Raw genomic sequence first — 19,325 nt, 5'->3', positions numbered from 1 at the left:
GCAAAGTAGTGAGGTTGAGTTCATGGGTTTATGAACTGTTCAGAAATCTGATGGTGCTGAGGAAGAAGCTGTTCATAAAATATGTGTCTTCAGGCTCCAGTACCTCCTCCTTGATGGTAATAATAAGAAGAGGGGATTTAATTTGTGATTTATAGTATTTTTTAATGTTTTTACGCTATACTGTTGCCACAAAACAACAAATTTCACATCGTATAAGACTGAGAATAAACTGATTCTGCTTCATGCACTTGATACTGAAGTATGATCATTCTTGTCCCACTAACTACTGTCTGACAATTCAAACATCACACTTTATCTCACTATAACTCCTTGCCTGCTCTTCATCCTCTGGGCTCTCCCGCCCCCCTTTCTTTCTCCCTAGGCCTCCCGTCCCATGATCCTCTCCCTTCTCCAGCCTTGTATCCCTTTTGCCAATCACCTGTCCATCTCTTGGCTCCATTCCTCCCTCTCCTGTCTTCTCCTATCATTTTGGATCTCCCCCTCCCCGTCCCACTTTCAAATCTCTTACTATCTCTTCTTTCAGTTAGTCCTGACAAAGAGTCTCAGCCCAAAACGTTGACTGTACCTCTTCCAGACATCCCACCCTGCAAAAACTCATTTCAGGGAGATAGCACTACCATTTCATGGAGGTAGCAACTCCACCCCCCCCCCCACCGGCAACCCCATATCCCCCTCACCACCAGTCGACCTCCAAGGGTGCATGTATACAGGACATTTGATTATGAAAGAACACAACAATTTATTTGACACATATCGAAACTATTTATACACACACACACACACACACACACACACACACGCACATACATATATTCCTTGTTGAGTATTTTGTTGGCAATCTCAATGCTAATGCAAATAGCTTTTCTATTTCTTTTGCAAACTTTCCTTGTACTGTGATGTGGCTCTGCTGAAAAGAACTGTGAAATACTTGAGCAGCCTTCCCTGCAATTACCCTAAAAGAAATAAAAGCATAAGGTGTATCCTTATTATATTGTCTTATGTAATACTTTGTTTAGTGATTTTGTCTAATCTGTAAACTGGGTATATGCAGAAAATGTGACTTTAAAATACAGTATGTACTTATATATTATCATGGAGTAGTTTTTAAATTCTATTACAACTTTATGCACGTCTACAGGGAGTTTGGCCTCATCACGTAGGACATCAATAGAGTAGCTCCTTAGCAGCTAGCCAGCTAATTTAAATAACGTTAGCTATGGTAATGAACAAATGACACCTGTGAAACTCACCTCAACATGTCTTTTACAGTCCTAACCCACCATGGGCAATAGAAAAGTCACTGTTGCAAACAGTGCAGCAAGCAACACTGTCATTATTTTTGACCCCTATTAGGCAGGGGTACACTTTAGTGTAGTCCGGGGTGAAGTGCGTTTTATATATTTTTTTGAAACACTCTGCCATGGCGATGCAGGACACTAAACTGAACTGATGGAGAGACAGAGGTTGACTGTAAAGCCCGCCCACAGAGAAAACTGATAGGTCTACTTAGCACAAAGAGAGACCAATCAGGATGCTCTCTCTCGCTCTCGCTCACACTCTCATTCTCGCTCCCGTTCTCGCTCTTGCTGTCCCTCTCATTTCTGGGATATTGTCTTTAATTTGTGGGCATCAGGGAGCTGCTATTAATATGCGGGAGATTCCCGGAACTTCCGGGAGAGGTGGGATGTCTGCTCTTCCTATAGATGCTGTGTTCACCAGCATTTTTTGTGTGTGTTGCTTGAATTTCCAGCATCTGCAGATTTCCTTGAGATCACACTTTATCTGACTGTAGCAGTGAAGCTCAAAGCAAAACTGACTGAAGTCTGATGCACACCCTAAAAGTTTCAAAGTACATTTATTATCAAAGTATGTATATATTATACAACCTTGAGATTCGTCTCCTAACAGGCAGCCACAAAACAAAGAAACCCAAAAGAACCCTTTAAAAAAAGATGGTTAAACACCCAATGTACTGAAAAGAAAGAAAATACGTCATACCCATAAAAAAAGAACCCATATAAAAAAAGACCATTGAACACCCAATGTGCAGAGAACACTGCCACCCCCCCTGCCCCGTAAAGCAAGTAGCATTCTGAACAGAAGTCTGCAAGAGAGTCCAGCGCGGAGCCGAGTAAACTTCGTGGAGCAGCGATCTGAACCAGTCTTTCCCTCGCCTCGAGCCCACCACACCGACCTTTTCGATCTGGCTCAGCACCTAAACTGACATCCAAGTATCAAGTTCATTCTGAAACTTAACAAAAAACCTGAGATGTGACCTGACCAATCCCTGAAAAAGTCTAAATCCCCCACCACCCTAGGCATGGCAGTTCTTTTAAACTCAGTGCCAAGCACTTGGAACCAACAGATCCATTCACAGAGAGGACAACTCTAAACCTCAAGGTTGAAGCTGATGCTCTGTCACCCTACAATTTAAACTGGAACTCAAGGATTGGAGGGCGCAAGAAGAGGCTGGATAATCCAGGTTTTTTTTTCCCTAGAATATAGTAGGCTGAGGGGTGGCCATATGAAATCATGAGGGACATAGATAAGGTGAGTGGTCACGTTCTTTTTCTCAGAGTGGGAGACTCTAAAACTAGAGAGCACAGGTTTAAGATGAGAGGGTAAGAATTTAAAGGGGAGCTGAGGGACAAGATTTTCACAGAGGGCACCAGAGGAAGTGATAGAGGTAAGTACTACTGCAAAATGTATAAGACATTCAGACAGGATGGGAAAGGTTTAGTAAGGAAGTCACATAAGTCAGGGCTGGTGTGTCCCGATGAAGGGCCTCAGCCCGAAACGTCGACTGTTTACTCTTTGCCATTGACGTTGCCTCACCTGCTGAGTTCCTCAAGCATTTTGTGTGTGTTGCTAAGCCCTATAAAACTTGTTCAGCCACATATGGAATATTATATGCACTTACAGCAAGGATGTGAAGGCTTTGGAGAAGTCGCTGAGGAGGTTCACCAGGATGTTGCCTGGATTAGAGAGTCTGAGCTGTAAGGAGAAGTTAGACAAACCCAGATTGTTTTCTCTTGAGCTTCAGAAGCTGAGGGGTAACCTTGTAGTAGTAAGCTAGCATGTAAAATAGTATAGAATGTCAAGGTAAAGAGCATAGATAGGGTAGATAGAATCCTTTCTCAGAGTAGACAGGTAAAATAGCAGAGGACATTGCTTTAAGGTGAGTGGGGGACAGTTTAAAGGAGGTTAATGAGGCAAGTTCTGTTACACAGTGGTAGTTGCCTGCAATGTGTTGCCAGGGGAGGTGCTGGAAGTAGATATGATAACAAAATTTAGGGTACATGTGAACAGGCAGGAATGCAGACTGTGTGCAGATAGGTGTGCAGTTTAAATTGGCACCCTGTGTTGTACTGTTCTACATTCTCTGTACTCCGCTGCCATTCATCTCCACCCCCCGCCCTGCTACTGTCTACTGCCGAAACCACCCCCCACCCTACCAAAACAAAACTGGCATCTGCATCTTCCCTCTCGTCTTCATTATTATAATCATTTTCTCTTCTGCTTGACTATTTGTTTTCATTCCCATTACAATCAATTTCTCCACCACTGCCTACTAGGTCCCATTCTGATTATAGCTGTGAATGTACTGGACTAAGATACTCCCTTCTGAACGCCACTAGGTTCATTAGCAATGGAAAATGAAGCCTTTCTATGCTCAAACGCTAGTTCCTAGTTATGTTAAGTAGAAGCCATAACCTTTGCTATTTTGGAAATGGGGATGAGCATAAAGAAGATCCCAGTCAGGTAGATTAGCAATCAGTAACACAAAAGATGCTGGAACTCGAGAGCAATACACACAAGGTGCTGGAGGAGCTCAGCAGGTCAGGTAGCATTTATGGAGAGGAATAAGCAGTCAATGTTTTGGGCCGAGATCCTTCATCAGAACTGATTAGGCTAGGTGTAGGACTGGGTTAAAAGGTGAGGTGAAAACTCAAGTTCCTAATTGGCAATCAGTGATGAATATCCTAACCAAGTCTGGTACCAGGTTAAGTTTATTTTTGATGAAAACCACATAATATAACCAAAAGCTACTAGCAATTGAAAATAGCAACAAGCACATGTCTGCATCTACAATCAACCTCTAGGGATATCCAAAATCTGAGCTTCATACAAAACTTACTCTATCAATCTATCATGAATGATGTAAATTTTTTAATTTCATAGGTACTTGTAAAAGGAAAACACAGCACACAAGTTGCGAAACAACTTGATTAAACAAAAAGTAGTGAGACCTATTGTATGTTGAATGGATGTGGAGAGGATCTTTCCTATGGTGGGAGAGTTTAGGAACCGAGGACACAGCCTCAGAATAGAGGGGCGTCCTTTTAGATTGGAGAGGAGGAGGAATTTCTTTAGCCAGAGAGTGGTGAATCTGCAGAAATCATTGCCACAGATGGTTGTGGAGGCCAATTTTTTACGTATATTTAAGGCAGAGGTTGATAGGTTCTTGATTGGTCAGGGAATGAAGGGATATGAGGAGAGAGCAGGAAATTGGGGCTGAGAGGAAAATTGGATCAGCCAAGATGAAACGGTGGAACAAACTCAATGGGCCAAATGCCTAATTCTGCTCTTATATCTTATGGTCCTATGTTGGAGCATAGCATTTAAAGAAGATTGATATCTTAAAGTTTATCAAGAAAGTTTGTGTAAGTTTCCAGCAGGATACTGTATATGTAGTTCAACTAGACTGTTGGGAAAAGGAATTTAATCCTGACTAGTGCAAAGAGTTTCATTGTGGGAAGTCAAATAGGCTTGGGACATGTACCACAGATTCTAGAGTGCTAAGCAATGTTGATGAACAAGGAGACTCTGGGTCTAAGTCCGTCGTTCACTGAAAGTGGCATCTCGGGTACATTGGTGAAGAAGTCGTAAGACCTGCTTGCCGTGATATGATCGAAGGTAAAAGTCGGGACACGATGTTGCAAATTTACAAAACGCTGGTTAGATTGCTTTTGAAACACTGTGTGCAGCCCTAGCTGCCACTATATGGAGGGTCCAGTTGCACTGAAGAGACTGCAGAGGAGACCCACCAGGATGTTGCATGGACTGGCATGAACTTCACTTAACATCAGCAATACCAAAGAGCTGGTTATTGATCATAGAAGGACAAAATTAAAGGTCCGTGAGCCAGTTTTCAATGGGGGATCAGAGGTGGTGAGTGTCAATAACTTTGAATTCCTTGGCATTATCATATCAGAGGATCTGTTCTGGGACCAGAATATAAATGCCGTTTCAAAGATGGCACTGCAGCACCTCTGCTTTCTTAGAAGTTTGTGCAGATTTGGCATGTCACCTTAAACATTGATAAATTTCTTTAGATGCACTGTGGAGAGTATCCTGACTGGTTGCATCAAGGCCTGGTATGGAAACACCCATGCCCAAGAATGGGAAAGCTTACAAAAAGTGGTGGATATAGCCCAGTCCATCACTGGAAAAGCCCTCCCCACCCTTAAACGCATCTGCAAGGAGCTCTGCCACAAGAAAGCAACATCCATCACCAAAGAGTCCCACCATCTCTTCTTGCTGCTGCCATTAGGAAAGAGGTACAGGAGCCTCGGATCCCACACCACCATGTTCAGGAACAGTTAGTTCCCTTCAACCGTCAGGCTTCTAAACCAGCATGGATAACTTTACTCAACTCAACACCGAACTGATCATTGAACACAATCTCTGGACTCACTTTCAAGGATTCTACAACTCATGTTCTCAGTATTATTTATTTATTTGTTTGTTTTATTTTGTTTTTTGCGCCATTTGTCACCTTTTGCAAATTGGTTCCTTTTCAGTCTTTGTGTATCATTTTTCATTGATTCTGGTGTATTTCTTTATTCTACCGTGAATGCCTACACCAAAATGAATCTCAGAGTAGTATATGATGACACATCAAAGTTCAAAGTAAAATTTATTATCAGAGTACAGTACATACATGTCACCACATACAACCCTGAGATTCATTTTCCTGCGGGCATACTCAGCAAATCTATAGAACTGTAACTAAACAGGATCAGTGAAGGAGCAAGAGCACAGAAGACAACAAATTGTGCAACTGCAAATGTAGATAAATAGCAACAAATAACACGGTAAAGAGTCCTTAAAGTGAGATCATTTTTTGTGGGAGCATCATAATAGATAAGTGTAGCTATTCCCTTTTGTTCAAAAGCCTGATGGTTGAGGGGTAGGTAACTGTTCTTGACCCTGGTGATGCGAGTCCTGAGGCTCTTGTACCTTCTATCTGATGGCAACAGCGAGAAAAGGTCATGACCTGGGTGGTGGGAATCTTTGATGATGGATGCTGCTTTTCTACGCCAACATTTCATGTAGATGGGCTAATGGCTGAATCCATTAACTTTTGTAGAATTTTCCTCAAAGGCATTGGTGTTCATGTACCAGGCTGTAATACACATACTTTGATAACAAATTTACTTTGAACTTTGAACTTTGAATTTAGTTATGGGGGAGATTGGTTAGGCTGGGCTTGTTTTTCCTGGATTGAAGGAGGCTGAGAGGTGGCCTGATAAAAGTGTATAAAATTCCAAGAGACATAGGATAGATTGTAAGAATTTTTTTCCTTGTAAAATATCAAAAACTAAAGGTTTAAATTGGTAAATGAGTTTATTATCATCACATGTACCAAGGTACAGTGAAAACTTGTCATTCTGATGAATTCATTACAACATTACATTGTAAAACAGTGCAGAATAAAGTGTCACAGTTACAGAGAAGTGCAGTGCAGACAATTAACAAAGTGTAAGATTATAACGAGTGTTCTGATCTCCTGAGGGGCAGTGCACTTCGTATATGTAAGCTGTTTTTATATCATTTCCTGCATGGGTTCGTTTTGATTTGATTTAGAACATAGAACATAGAATAGTACAGCACAGTACAGTACAGGCCCTTTGGCCCACCATGTTGTGCTGACCCTCAAACCCTGCCTCCCATATAACCCCCACCTTAAATTCCTCCATATACCTGTCTAGTAGTCTCTTAAACTTCACTAGTGTATCTGCCTCCACCACTGACTCAGGCAGTGCATTCCACGCACCAACCACTCTCTGAGTAAAAAACCTTCCTCTAATATCCCCCTTGAACTTCCCATCCCTTACCTTAAAGGTATGTTCTCTTGTATTGAGCAGTGGTGCCCTGGGGAAGAGGCACTGGCTATCCACTCTATCTATTCCTCTTATTATCTTGTACACCTCTATCATGTCTCCTCTCATCCTCCTTCTCTCCAAAGGGTAAAGCCCTAGCTCCCTTAATCTCTGATCATAATGCATACTCTCTAAACCAGGCAGCATCCTGGTAAATCTCCTCTGTACCCTTTCCAATGCTTCCACATCCTTCCTATAGTGAGGGGACCAGAACTGGACACAGTACTCCAAGTGTGGCTGAACCAGAGTTTTATAGAGCTGCATCATTACATCGTGACTCTTAAACTCTATCTCTCGACTTATGAAAGCTAACACCCCATATGCTTTCTTAACTATCCTATCCACCTGTGAGGCAACTTTCAGGGATCTGTGGACATGTACCCCCAGATCCCTCTGCTCCTCCACACTACCAAGTATCCTGCCATTTACTTTGTACTCTGCCTTGGAGTTTGTCCTTCCAAAGCAAACCACCTCACACTTCTCTGGGTTGAACTCCATCTGCCACTTCTCAGCCCACTTCTGCATCCTATCAATGTCTCTCTGCAATCTTCGACAATCCTCTGCACTATCTACAACACCACCAACCTTTGTGTCGTCTGCAAACTTGCCAACCCACCCTTCTACCCCCACATCCAGGTCGTTAATAAAAATCACGAGAAGTAGAGGTCCCAGTACAGATCCTTGTGGGACACAACTAGTCACAATCCTCCAATCTGAAAGTACTCCCTCCACCATGACCATCTGCCTTCTGCAGGCAAGCCAATTCTGAATCCACCTGGCCAAACTTCCCTGGATCCCATGCCTTCTGACTTTCTGAATAAGCCTACCGTGTGGAACCTTGTCAAATGCCTTACTAAAATCCATATAGATCACATCCACTGCACTACCCTCATCTATATGCCTGGTCACCTCCTCGAAGAACTCTATCAGGCTTGTTAGACACGATCTGCCCTTCACAAAGCCATGCTGACTGTCCCTGATCAGACCATGATTCTCTAACTGCCCATAGATCCTATCTCTAAGAATCTTTTCCAACAGCTTTCCTACCACAGATGTAAGGCTCACTGGTCTATAATTACCCAGACTATCCCTACTACCTTTTTTGAACAAGGGGACAACATTCGCCTCCCTCCAATCCTCCGGTACCATTCCTGTGGACAACGAGGACATAAAGATCCTAGCCAGAGGTTCAGCAATCTCTTCCCTCGCCTCGTGGAGCAGCCTGGGGAATATTTGAAGCACATTGGAAACATGCACATGTCCATCCACTCTTTACTTGCCCTTAAAACAGCAATACCTGTTCACAAGTGAGAGATCTCATTAAAAACCCTGAAGAAAGCGTCCGTTTCAGATGAGAAGTTGATAAGCTCACTGCATAGCTGTGTATAGATGCACAGTAAGGGTAGTAGAGTGAACGACTAGCTCATCTTCAGAAGCATCAGCCATAGATTGGAGACATGTCTGAACGCTGTAGATGATAATATCAGCTTCTGACCTGAAGAATGATGATCGCCAAGACCTGGAGGTCAAGGTAGAATGTGGCTCAACTATCATGCCTTCAGTGAGTGAAACCACATTCAGCATAACTGCACTACGAGTCCACTCCAGAGCTGAAGCAGCAAGAAATTGTGATGCAAATGGAGAAAGTGCATATAGCATATAGATGTAGAGAGAGTACATGTAGAGAGTATATTAAATGTGCTCAAAGAAGAGCTGGAAGCTGAGGCAAATGTGTATGAAGCAGCATCTTACTCAAACTGTGGTGAATCTATAATCGGAATTAATCAAGTTTTGTTGACATAACAGCTAATTCACCTTGCTAAACAATATGCCCAAATGCATTTTGGCTGTAAAAAAAAGACCGTGCTTCAGCTTTATAAGAAAAAGTTGACATGCAACTTCCTGCATGTCAACATGCAGTCAACATGTCTTTCACATAGACCAAGTACTGACAGTCAAGGTCTACAGCAGCAAAGACCCTCAACACCCCCTTTCACAGTTCAATCACAGCAAAGACTTCAGTCGAGCGTTGTTACTGATGCCAACCCCATCTGCACAGACAAGGGCAGACTGAACTTCAATCCATCCCAGGACACATATTTGGCGAATTAGTCTCCACAATGTTCTCATTCAGGAGCCAAAGATGCATTAGATTTCACTTGGTATCTGGCTTGTTGAGACCTAGTCACAGCAGGACTATAAGTGTAAAACACCAGCCTGCCAGTTATCTGTCCCAACGCCATGGAAGGACTAAGTCTCAAACCTAGCGAAGAGCTGGACCTTCTCTGTAAGTGGCTTGCTGGAGAGTCACTGCAACATGCCAGAAGTGTTAGAGGAGTTCACATTAATAATCCACAAACGTTGTGGCGGAAGCTGGACGAACACTACGGCTCTCCAGGGGCAATTGAAGAATCTCTCTTCGGTAATTTTCCAAAGCTCTCACACAAAGAATCATGGAAAGCACTGAAGGTTGCAGATCACAAACTCGAGAGAATCTGCAGGTGCTGGAAATCCAAGCAACACACACAAAGTGCTGGAGGAACGCAGAAGGCCAGGCAGCATCTATGGAAAAAAGTACAGCCGATGTTTTGGGCCAAGGCCCTTCGGCAGGACTGTACTTTTTTCCATAGCTGCTGTCTGCCCTGCTGAGTTTCTCCAGTATTTTGTGTGTGAAGGTTGCAGATCTGTTGTCGGAACTGCAAGCTGGAAAAATTAGGGTTACCTACTAGGTTCTACAGGAGAATGTTAAAAATATCATGGACCACACACACATCAAATGAAGAAGTTCTCAGAAGAGCCCAAGAAGTTCGATCACTCATACCAACAATAAGAGAAAGACAACTCAGATTCCTCGGACACATCATGCGGAAAAATGAACTAGAAAAACTCATCCTCTCTGGAAAGATTGAGGGGAGTAAACCTAGAGGAAGACCTCGGCTTATGTACACCAAAAGCATAGCCAGGTGGCTACACATCGAGGAAATGGTAGTCATCCAAAAAATGAAGGATAGATCTATAAGGAAAACCATGGTCACCAAAGTCCGCATCGGATATGCTACCTAGACAGACAGACAGACCTACTAGGTCTGAGTATCTTGGACACTGAGAGGAATAAACCCTATCATGAAGAAACTACTGAACAACATGCAAGAACAGTGGATAACTGAAGGGTTCAAGTATAAAATGAAGCATCTGCCATTTTCATTCTTTGTGGAAGTAGCTTGCCACCATGCAGAAATGTGAAATGACCCTAATTTTACACTCTCAACATCCTCATTCAAAGAGGGGTTTCCAGCAAAGCCATAGAAAACTTAAACCCCTATTGTAGTCAACAAAACTGAAGTAGAAATCTCAATCATGAACCTTGGTAGACAATGCCATGTTCATAAGAAACCTCAGCCCTTAAGGAAATGCAGAGGATTCAGAGATAAACCAATCGCAGACCAAATGAGAAGCGGGCGCAGATCTTTTCAATGATTTCAGGTTCCCTGGCCCCGAGCATTTTATTTTCACCATGGTCGTCCAGTCCCTATACACCTCCAACTACAACCAGGAAGGCCTCAAAGCTCTCTGTTTCTTTCTGGACACCAGACCCAACCAGTTCCCCTTCACCACCACTCTCCTCTGTCTAGCTCAACTTGTCCTCACTCTCAATAATATTTCCTTTGACTCCTCCCACTTCGATCATACAAAAGGTGTAGCCCTGGGTACTCACATAGGTCCCAGCTATGCCTGCCTATTTGTCGGCTATGTGGAACAGTCTATGGTACAAGACTGTACTGGTGTCACTCCCCAACTTTTCCTACACTACATCGACGATTGCATTGGTGCTGCTTCCTGCACTCATGCAGAGCTCATCGACTTCATCAGCTTTGCCTCCAACTTCCACCCTGCCCTCAAATTACTTGGTCCATTTCTAACACCTTCCTCCTCTTTCTCAATCTCTCTCTCTCTCTCTCTCTATTTCTGGAGACAGCTTATCCACTGATGTCTATTATAAATCCCACCGACTCTTACAGCTAGCTGGACTATATCTCTTCCCACCTTGTTACTTGTAAAAACACCATCCCCTTCTCTCAATTCCTCCACCTCCACCGCATCTGCTCTCAGGATGAGGCTTTTCATTCCAGAACGAAGGAGATGCCCTCCTTCTTCAAAGAAAGGGGCTTCTCTTCCTTCACCATCAACTATGCCCTCAACCGTATCTCTTCCATTTCACGCATGTCTGCCCTCACCCCATCCTCCTGCCACCCCACCAGGGATAGAGTTCCTCTTGTCCTCACCTACCACCCCACCAGCCTCCACATCCAGCACATTATTCTCCATAACCTCCACCATCTCCAATGGGATCCCACCACCAAGCACATCTTTCCCTCCCCCCTTTTCTGCTTTCCGCAGGCATTGTTCCCTATGCGGCTCCCTTGTCCATTCGTCTGCCCCACCCCCAACTGATCTCCCTCCTGGCACTTATCCTTGCAAGTGGAACAAATGCTAAACCTGCCCCTACACCTCTTCCCTCACTATCATTCAGGGCCCCAAACAGTCCTTCCAGGTGAGGTGACACTTCACCTGCAAGTCTGTTGGAGTCATACTGTGTTCAGTGCTCCAGGTATGGCCTCCTGTATATTGGTGAGCCCTGAAGTAGATTGGGAGAACAGTTCGTTGAGCAACTGTGCTCCGTCCGCCAGAAGAAGCAGGATCTCCCAGAGGCCACCCATTTTATTTCCACTTCCCATTCCCATTCCAACATATCAATCCATGGCCTCCTCTACTATCATGATGAGGCTGTACTCAGGTTGGCGGGGAGCAACACCTGAAATTCCATCTGGGTAGCTTTCAACCTGATGACATGAACATCGTTTTCTTGAACACCCCCCCCCCCAACTCACTATTCCCTATCCCTTTCCCCTCTTACACCTTATCTCCTTGCCTGCCCATCATCTCCCTTGGGTGCTCCTACCCCTTTTCTTTCTTCTGTCCTCTCTCCAGTCCTGTATCTCTTTAACCAATTAACTTCCCAGCTCTTTACTTCCCCTCTTCCCCTCTCCCCCCCCAGCCCAGTTTCACCTATCACCTTGTGTTTCTCCCTCCCCTCCCCCCCCCTTCTAACTTTGACTCCTCATCTCTTTTTCTCCAGTCCTGCTGAAGGGTCTCGGTCCGAAACATCGACTGTACTCTTTTCTGAGTTCCTCCAACATTTTGTGTGTGCCGCAGACCGAAGATGCTTTCTAAAAGAGCGCTCAATACGCTAAAAATGTTCTGTTTCAACAGCACACCAAGCAAAGGACTGTAAGGCTATCACACACTGCACTGAGAGCAGCAGTGACCAGCATTTTATTCAGGGCTAGCACCTTGGGTTGTTCCTGGTTCCAGCTCACCTGCAGTAGAGCACGGCGGGGAGCCAGCTGAGCTCCCATCAGGTGTAGCCACTTCCTCAAGTGCAGGTGTACGTAGGAAGGCTTCCAAGGCAAAACCTGGTCTAGACAACATCTACCCGAAAGGAAATCCTGAACAAAAAAGTAAAGCCACATGTGGTATTAGATGATCAGAGCAATGAGTCATTTGCAAAATTGACTTCCTTTGACATTCAGTATTCAAAGTTCTGTCTCCTCATATATTCCAAAGACATGTTCTGGAACATCAGAAGTTGCCGGAAGAGCCAGTGGATTTGTCGTGGAGTCAATGAGAGGGGAGCTCTCCTACCCTTAGCAATCCTCATTCAGTGGAACAGAATTCCCAATAACGGGGATGAAATCCTAAATCCTGAAGCTGCAAGTGGGTATTCACATCTTAAGGCCAAAGCTGACCAGATCCACCCCCCCCCCCACTTGACTCTTCTGCTGAGATTCTCCTTTTGTTTGGCAGAGATGCTATCACATACAGTAAGGTACGTGAACAACACAACGCCCAGCACAGTGCACCCTATGCCCAATAACTGGACCTGGATAGTGTCATTAAGGTGAAGTCTGCCTCAGTGGTGATCATCAGTCCACTGCCATCACATTTAAGACTAATGTCCCAGAGAAAAGACACCCAAGTCATTTCAGACCCTGCGAGAGTAGAACCTGTATGAAAGAGAAGAATATTAGTTAGCAAACTAAGCATCCGTACAGACTTACCTCTGCTCAACCAGATTCAGGCAAGCTGGTCTTCTGTCACTCTTAAAATGATCATAGCTGGCACCTTCCATCGAAGATGAGGTCTTCCTGCGAATCATAAACAAAGAGTTTAGCAAAGATGAATCAAACAGTTGTGTAGCTCCCCTTCCTTTCTGCTGTCCATGACAACTCCTGCCAAACAGGCTCCTGTCCCTCAGTCAAACATTGAGAAGGAAACCGGAAGTGAAGGATCACGACATGGGGTTCATGGAGAGATTCTTCAGGAGCAATCATACTGAGCTACCTCCTCCACCAGATCCCAACAAAGAAAACTGGTATTCGCCCAACTTTGGCATTTACCATCCCCAGAAATCTTCACAGATATGAATGGTCTTTGATTCAAGTGCACAGTTCAACAGCAAAAATGCTCTTGTGGGTCCAGACCTTAGTAACAGGCTGCTTGGGGTCCTCATGCACTTCAGAATTGAGGCAGACATCGAACAAATATTCCACTGCTTCCTTGTGAGAGAGGATCACCAAGACCACATCAGATTCCAGTGGTTTCATGACACCAACTGGGTATTGAGATTCTGTAGTACTGTACAAGCGTTCATATATTTGGTTCATAGGAGTTCATATATAGCTGTTCCTGGAGAGCTGTGGCAATCAACGGCCTCGCGAGGACAGCTATCAAGGGAGAGAAGGAATTCAGGACTGAAACACGAAGGTACATAGGACAGCATTTCTATGTTGATGATGGTTTTAAATTATTTTCTAGCGCAGAAGACGCAGTCAGCATGTTGAAAGCAATGCCAGACACATTGACACAATCTAATCTCAGACTGAATAAGATTGCATCCAATTGTGCTGAGGTCATGCAATGCTTCCCATCTGAAGATATGGCTTACAGAACCTTGGACAGAACTTCCCTCCTCTGCAGCACAGTCTGGGTCCTGGATGCAACCTCGTTACAGACAGCTTTACTTTCCAGGTCACTGATTCCAAAAAGACGCTTTATGCATCATGGTGCACTATTGACTCAACAGCCTCAATTGACTCTCTTGGATTTGCTGATCCAATTGGTATCCAGGGATGCTTCAGGTTCAGAAAACATACACAAAATGATGGAGGAACTCAGCAAGCCAGGCAGCTGAGTCCTTCAGCACTTTGTGTGTGTTGCTTGGATTTCTAGCATCTGCAGATTTTCTCTTGTTCATATTCAGAGAGTTGATGTCAGACATTTGTGGATTGGATGTTCCACTCCCTAAAGAGAAACATGAGCGTGGTAGCAGTGGTGTTTTTCCCTTCATGATCTTAAAGGCTTGAAAATTCCAAGAACCTATATAACAATTCCACTATCTGCAGGTCAAAAGAAAGAGGCCTGCATCTTCTGTGATGCATCAACTAAGCTATTACTGCTGTTGCATTCCTGAAGGTCACAGACGCTGCTGGTTATAGTGAAGTTAGATTGATCCTGGACAGGGCAAAACTTGCTCCCAAACCAGATCTCACCATACCAAGGCTTGAGCTCAGTGCTGCTGTTCTAGCAGTTGAAATGGCAGAGATGACATCCGAAGAGCTGGAGGCAGAACTAGATAATGTCAAGTTCTTTACTGACAGCAAGATTGTGCTTGGTTATATATTTAATAAAACAAGGAGATTCTATGGTTATGTACATAATAGGATCCAATGTATTAGGGAATCAACCCAGAAGAGTCAACGGAACGATGTTTTTACTGATCTCAACCCAGCTAATCATGCCACAAGAGAGCTCCTAGCTAATCAGCTCACCCTCTCCTCATGGCTAAACGGCCCAGTATTTCTTGCTGATCCCCAACAGGAACATAGCAGGAAATTTTCAACTTAGCTGACCCTGAGGCAAATCTAGAAATACATCTTCAAATGTCGAACAACATCACCGCTCCAGCTTGGCAGTGCACACTTTGAGTGTTTTTCAGGCTGGAAGTCACTTACCAGAACAATTGCCCAGCACTCACACTTTGCTCGTTCCTTTGCAGGAGTGCGGAGGGCAGAGCTTAGGATAATGCAAGCAGCTCCTTTGCCTCCTTTGCTTGCATCTTCAGAAACAACTCTGTTTCTATCTTTAATATCTCTTTTTTATTCTTTTCAGTGTTCTTTTGAAGACCCTGACCTGACGTTGACTTTGGTTCTTTGCGGAAATGGGACCCGCTTCCAGGGCCTCACGATCGGCCACTTTTCGATATGCCAAGGACATGGCCTAGAAGACTAGCGTACCTTCAGGGTGCCGTATTTTCGTGGCTCTGGAGGCGGGCAGATTCGAGGTCAGTGCCACTGCCTGATGTGTAGTGGGAGTACGCAGAAGATCGAAGCAGTGATCTGGCTGCTGCCTGTGTGCCCAGAGACCCGAGTTCCTTGAGCACAGAGCTCGGAAAAAGCGACACAACAGACTTTTAACACCATAAATCGTTGAGTTGTTTTGTTATGTTTACCCTCTTGCTGTGAAATGGGGACACCTCTTTTTCCCTTATTAGGGAGAGAGAGAGCCTGTGGTATGTCGAATTACCAGGTGAAAGAGTAGTCTTTGGGGTACTGCAAGTCTGTGTCTTTATTGATGCTTTGCTGCAAGCTTGAGTGCTAAGTGGAGGGTGCTGATGCTTTTTTGCTGGTGGGGGAGGGGGGGTCATTGCTTTGCTGCTGCTTATGCGTGGTAGGGGGGAGCTGGGGGGCTTTGGGGTTCGAACATTTAACTGTCATTCATTCTCTGGGGCACTCCTCTGTTTTCATGGATGTTTGCGAAGAAAAAGAATTTTGGGATGTACATTTTATACGTTTCTCTGACATTAAATGTACCTATTGAACCCTATTGAGTAACCAAAGACAACATTTGCAATGGTTAGCATGTTCATAAGCAACCTCTCAGCACAAAGCAACTGAATCGAGCAAAAGTACGAATCCTTCTTGTTATTCAAAGACAGGTGTAGGCAGAGGAAGCGCAGTGCATCACAAAGCAGGAACCTCTCCTAAAACAAGGTGTGTGTTGCTTAGTAAACTCTGTCCCTTTCTTGACTCTGAGTGGCTGCTGCAATTTGGAGGGCATATTATGAAGGCACAACTCTCCTCAGAGGAAACTTACTCAATTATCATCATGAATAAGCACCATTTAACCTTTCTGCTTATTAGATATTACCACGAACAAGTATGTCATCAAGGCTGGCATTTTACTGAAGGAGCTGTAAGGGTAGCAGGGTTATGGACCATTGAAGCCATCAGTAGCCTGATCTACACTTGTGTGACATGTCATGAGTTGCGGGGTAGACAGCAGGAACAGAAAATGGCAGACTTGCCAGCAGATGATTTGAGCACCGATGCTGCATTTACGTACGTGCGTTTTGATGTGTTTGGCCCATGGTCCACCACCACAAGGAAAACACGCAGATTGCAAACATTGGGTCGTCATTTTTGTGTGCATGAGACATGTGCTATTCACATCAAAGTGATTGAATCAACAGAATCATCCAGTTACATCAATGCCCTCCAACACTTTTTCACAATCAGGGGACCAGTGATGTCGTTAAGGTCTGACTGTGACACAGATTTCATTAGAGTCTGTAGAGACCTTCAAATTGATGCCAAAGGCTGCTGCAATGATCATGTGAAGAACTACCTCTCTGATCAAGGTTGCACATGAATTTTCAACCTGCCACATGCTTCACATATGGGCGGTTCTTGGGAAAGAATGATTGACATCACATGTCAGATCCTTGATGCAATGTTTCTTAAGCTTGGATTTTCAAAGCTCACGCATGACTTCCTGACAACCTTCATGGCTGAGGTCATAGCTATTGTAATCTCCAAACCACTTACTTCATACCCTGTAGATCCAGATGAGCCTTAGGTTTTTGACTCCTGTTATGCTTCTAAAACAAGAAGTTGGCTGTCCTTCTGTTCCACCAAGTCTCTTTAACAATGCAACCTACACAGGCAGCAATGGAGCCCAGTCCAGTGTATGGCCAAAACTTTTTGACTAAGGTGGTGAAGAGAGTACATTAGCAATCTCCAGGGTCAGAGGAAGTGGAGAACTGAGAGGCCGAATTTATAAGCAAGTGATGTCATCTTACTGAATGTCAACCAAGCCAAGAGATATGACTGGCCTTTAGGGTTGGTCACACAAACTTTTCCAAGTGAAGATGGGAAAGTTAGAAAACACGAAGTGAGAACGGTTTAAGGTGGTGCAGTAAGACTGTTCTCAACACTGGTCTCTGAGCCTATCTTTCTTTTACCAAAGACTTAAATAAAATAATCATTTGATTTTTAGTTTCAGTAGTTAAGTTTGACATCCTATGGAGCCAGGTGAGGAGTGTTCTAGCTTCTTGAGACACAGTTTGTTTTGTATAGACATCACTTCCTATGTGTAAGCTGTTTTGATATCGTTTCCTGCGTGGGTTAGTCTTGATTCGATTTGAAGCACACAGTGGAGAGATACACGCACCCATGGGAGGAATGTACAAACTTCCTTAGAGAGAATGCAGGAATTGAACTTCTAACCCCTCCAGGTGCTCCAGTTTCCTCCCACAGACCAAAGACGTTTCGGTTAGTAGGTTAACTGGTCATTATAAATGTTAATGTGGTAGGCTAGGCAAGCACTGTAGGAGACAATGAGAAAGAGAAATAGTAATACAGTGGGAGCGTGGGACCAGGAACATGGCTTGCCTTTGCCTAGTTTGAGGACTTGATCTTCAAACACTGCTTCCGTCAATCAATGGCTGTGCTGGCACATTGAAGGCAAAGGTGAATTTCATCACTGATATCTGCTTTTCCCTAGATATGAGAAGTCCATGTTTTCCAGGGTCTTGTTTTGAACCCTTATAGTCTGAGGAGGGGCGGATGTGAAATGTTTGTGCTATTCTCCCATAGGCGTTTGTGAATGAGGTGACATTGGCTTGCAGTTCAGTGTCCAAACATACATATACATAAGTTTCACTTGCGTGAAGATGAACACTGTAGTTCCTGAGTGCAGTTGCCATAAGATAAGTTTTGAAGATTAAGTCCACTTTTTTGTGAGGTGAGATGAAGTTCAACATCAAGGTGACAAAAGTGGAAAAAATTGTCAGTGTAATGACAGATCAGTTTTCACTTGAGATTGGCTCTGCTGCACAGCCACTACCATAATGAAATGTAAGATGGAGACCAATTTTTATAGACAGATAAACTTGTGGAGATTAGTGTTAGTCACTGCATTTCCCTTGCTCTCAAATCAGAGGGTAGCTAAACTGGAAGGAGGTAGTTGAGGTGATAACTATTGATAACTGTTTCTGTAGCAAGAGGACCCTTCTGTAGTTACTATAGTCATTTTTTCCTCTTTCTCCAAGATGGTTCATGATTACAACTCTCTGAGGTTGCATTAAGTCCTCCTCTTCTCACATGTGGACAGTGTGACTGGATTTTTAACTGAAGCTCTTCACCACTGACTTTTAAAACCTTGACAGGGATACAGTCTGTTCCCAGAGTCTGGTTGGTCTTAATTGAGATAAAGACGTTCACAGGCAGCAAAACAACAGTCAACTGGGCAACAGTGAATGCTGCAATCCTTTGAGCTTTTGAGACATGGGCTACCCAGAAGAGGCACCTGAAAGGACGAGAAATGCAACAAAATGCACCATCCGCTGGAAGGATACGTGATCAGACACGTAAGTGTCGTCCCCCATAACAACATCCGGAAATGGGGTTCTAATTACACTGAGTTGGCTCTGTTGGCCAGGTCTTACCATTTCCATGCCAAACTAAAATCTACCTAAGCACAGAGCCAGAGATCTGTCACAGGAAGAGATTTCCTTGCAAAAAGCCTCTCAGGAAGAAAGCGACATTTCACCGACCATTGGGAATACTTGATCCATGATTACTCAAAGTGAAGAAGGAGCGTTCAGGATGGTATTAAAAACCTCTGATCCAGGCATGAAGAGCACATAGAAGCCCAGCATTACGAGCAAGAGGAGTGCACTGCCTTACAGCTACAAACTCGTAATCCTCTAGGACATCTCTTTCCCCATGTGTAGAAGAG

Source organism: Mobula hypostoma, chromosome 8, assembly GCF_963921235.1.
Source record: "Mobula hypostoma chromosome 8, sMobHyp1.1, whole genome shotgun sequence".
NCBI lineage: Eukaryota > Metazoa > Chordata > Chondrichthyes > Myliobatiformes > Myliobatidae > Mobula > Mobula hypostoma.
Note: the sequence above shows the minus strand (reverse complement) of the source record.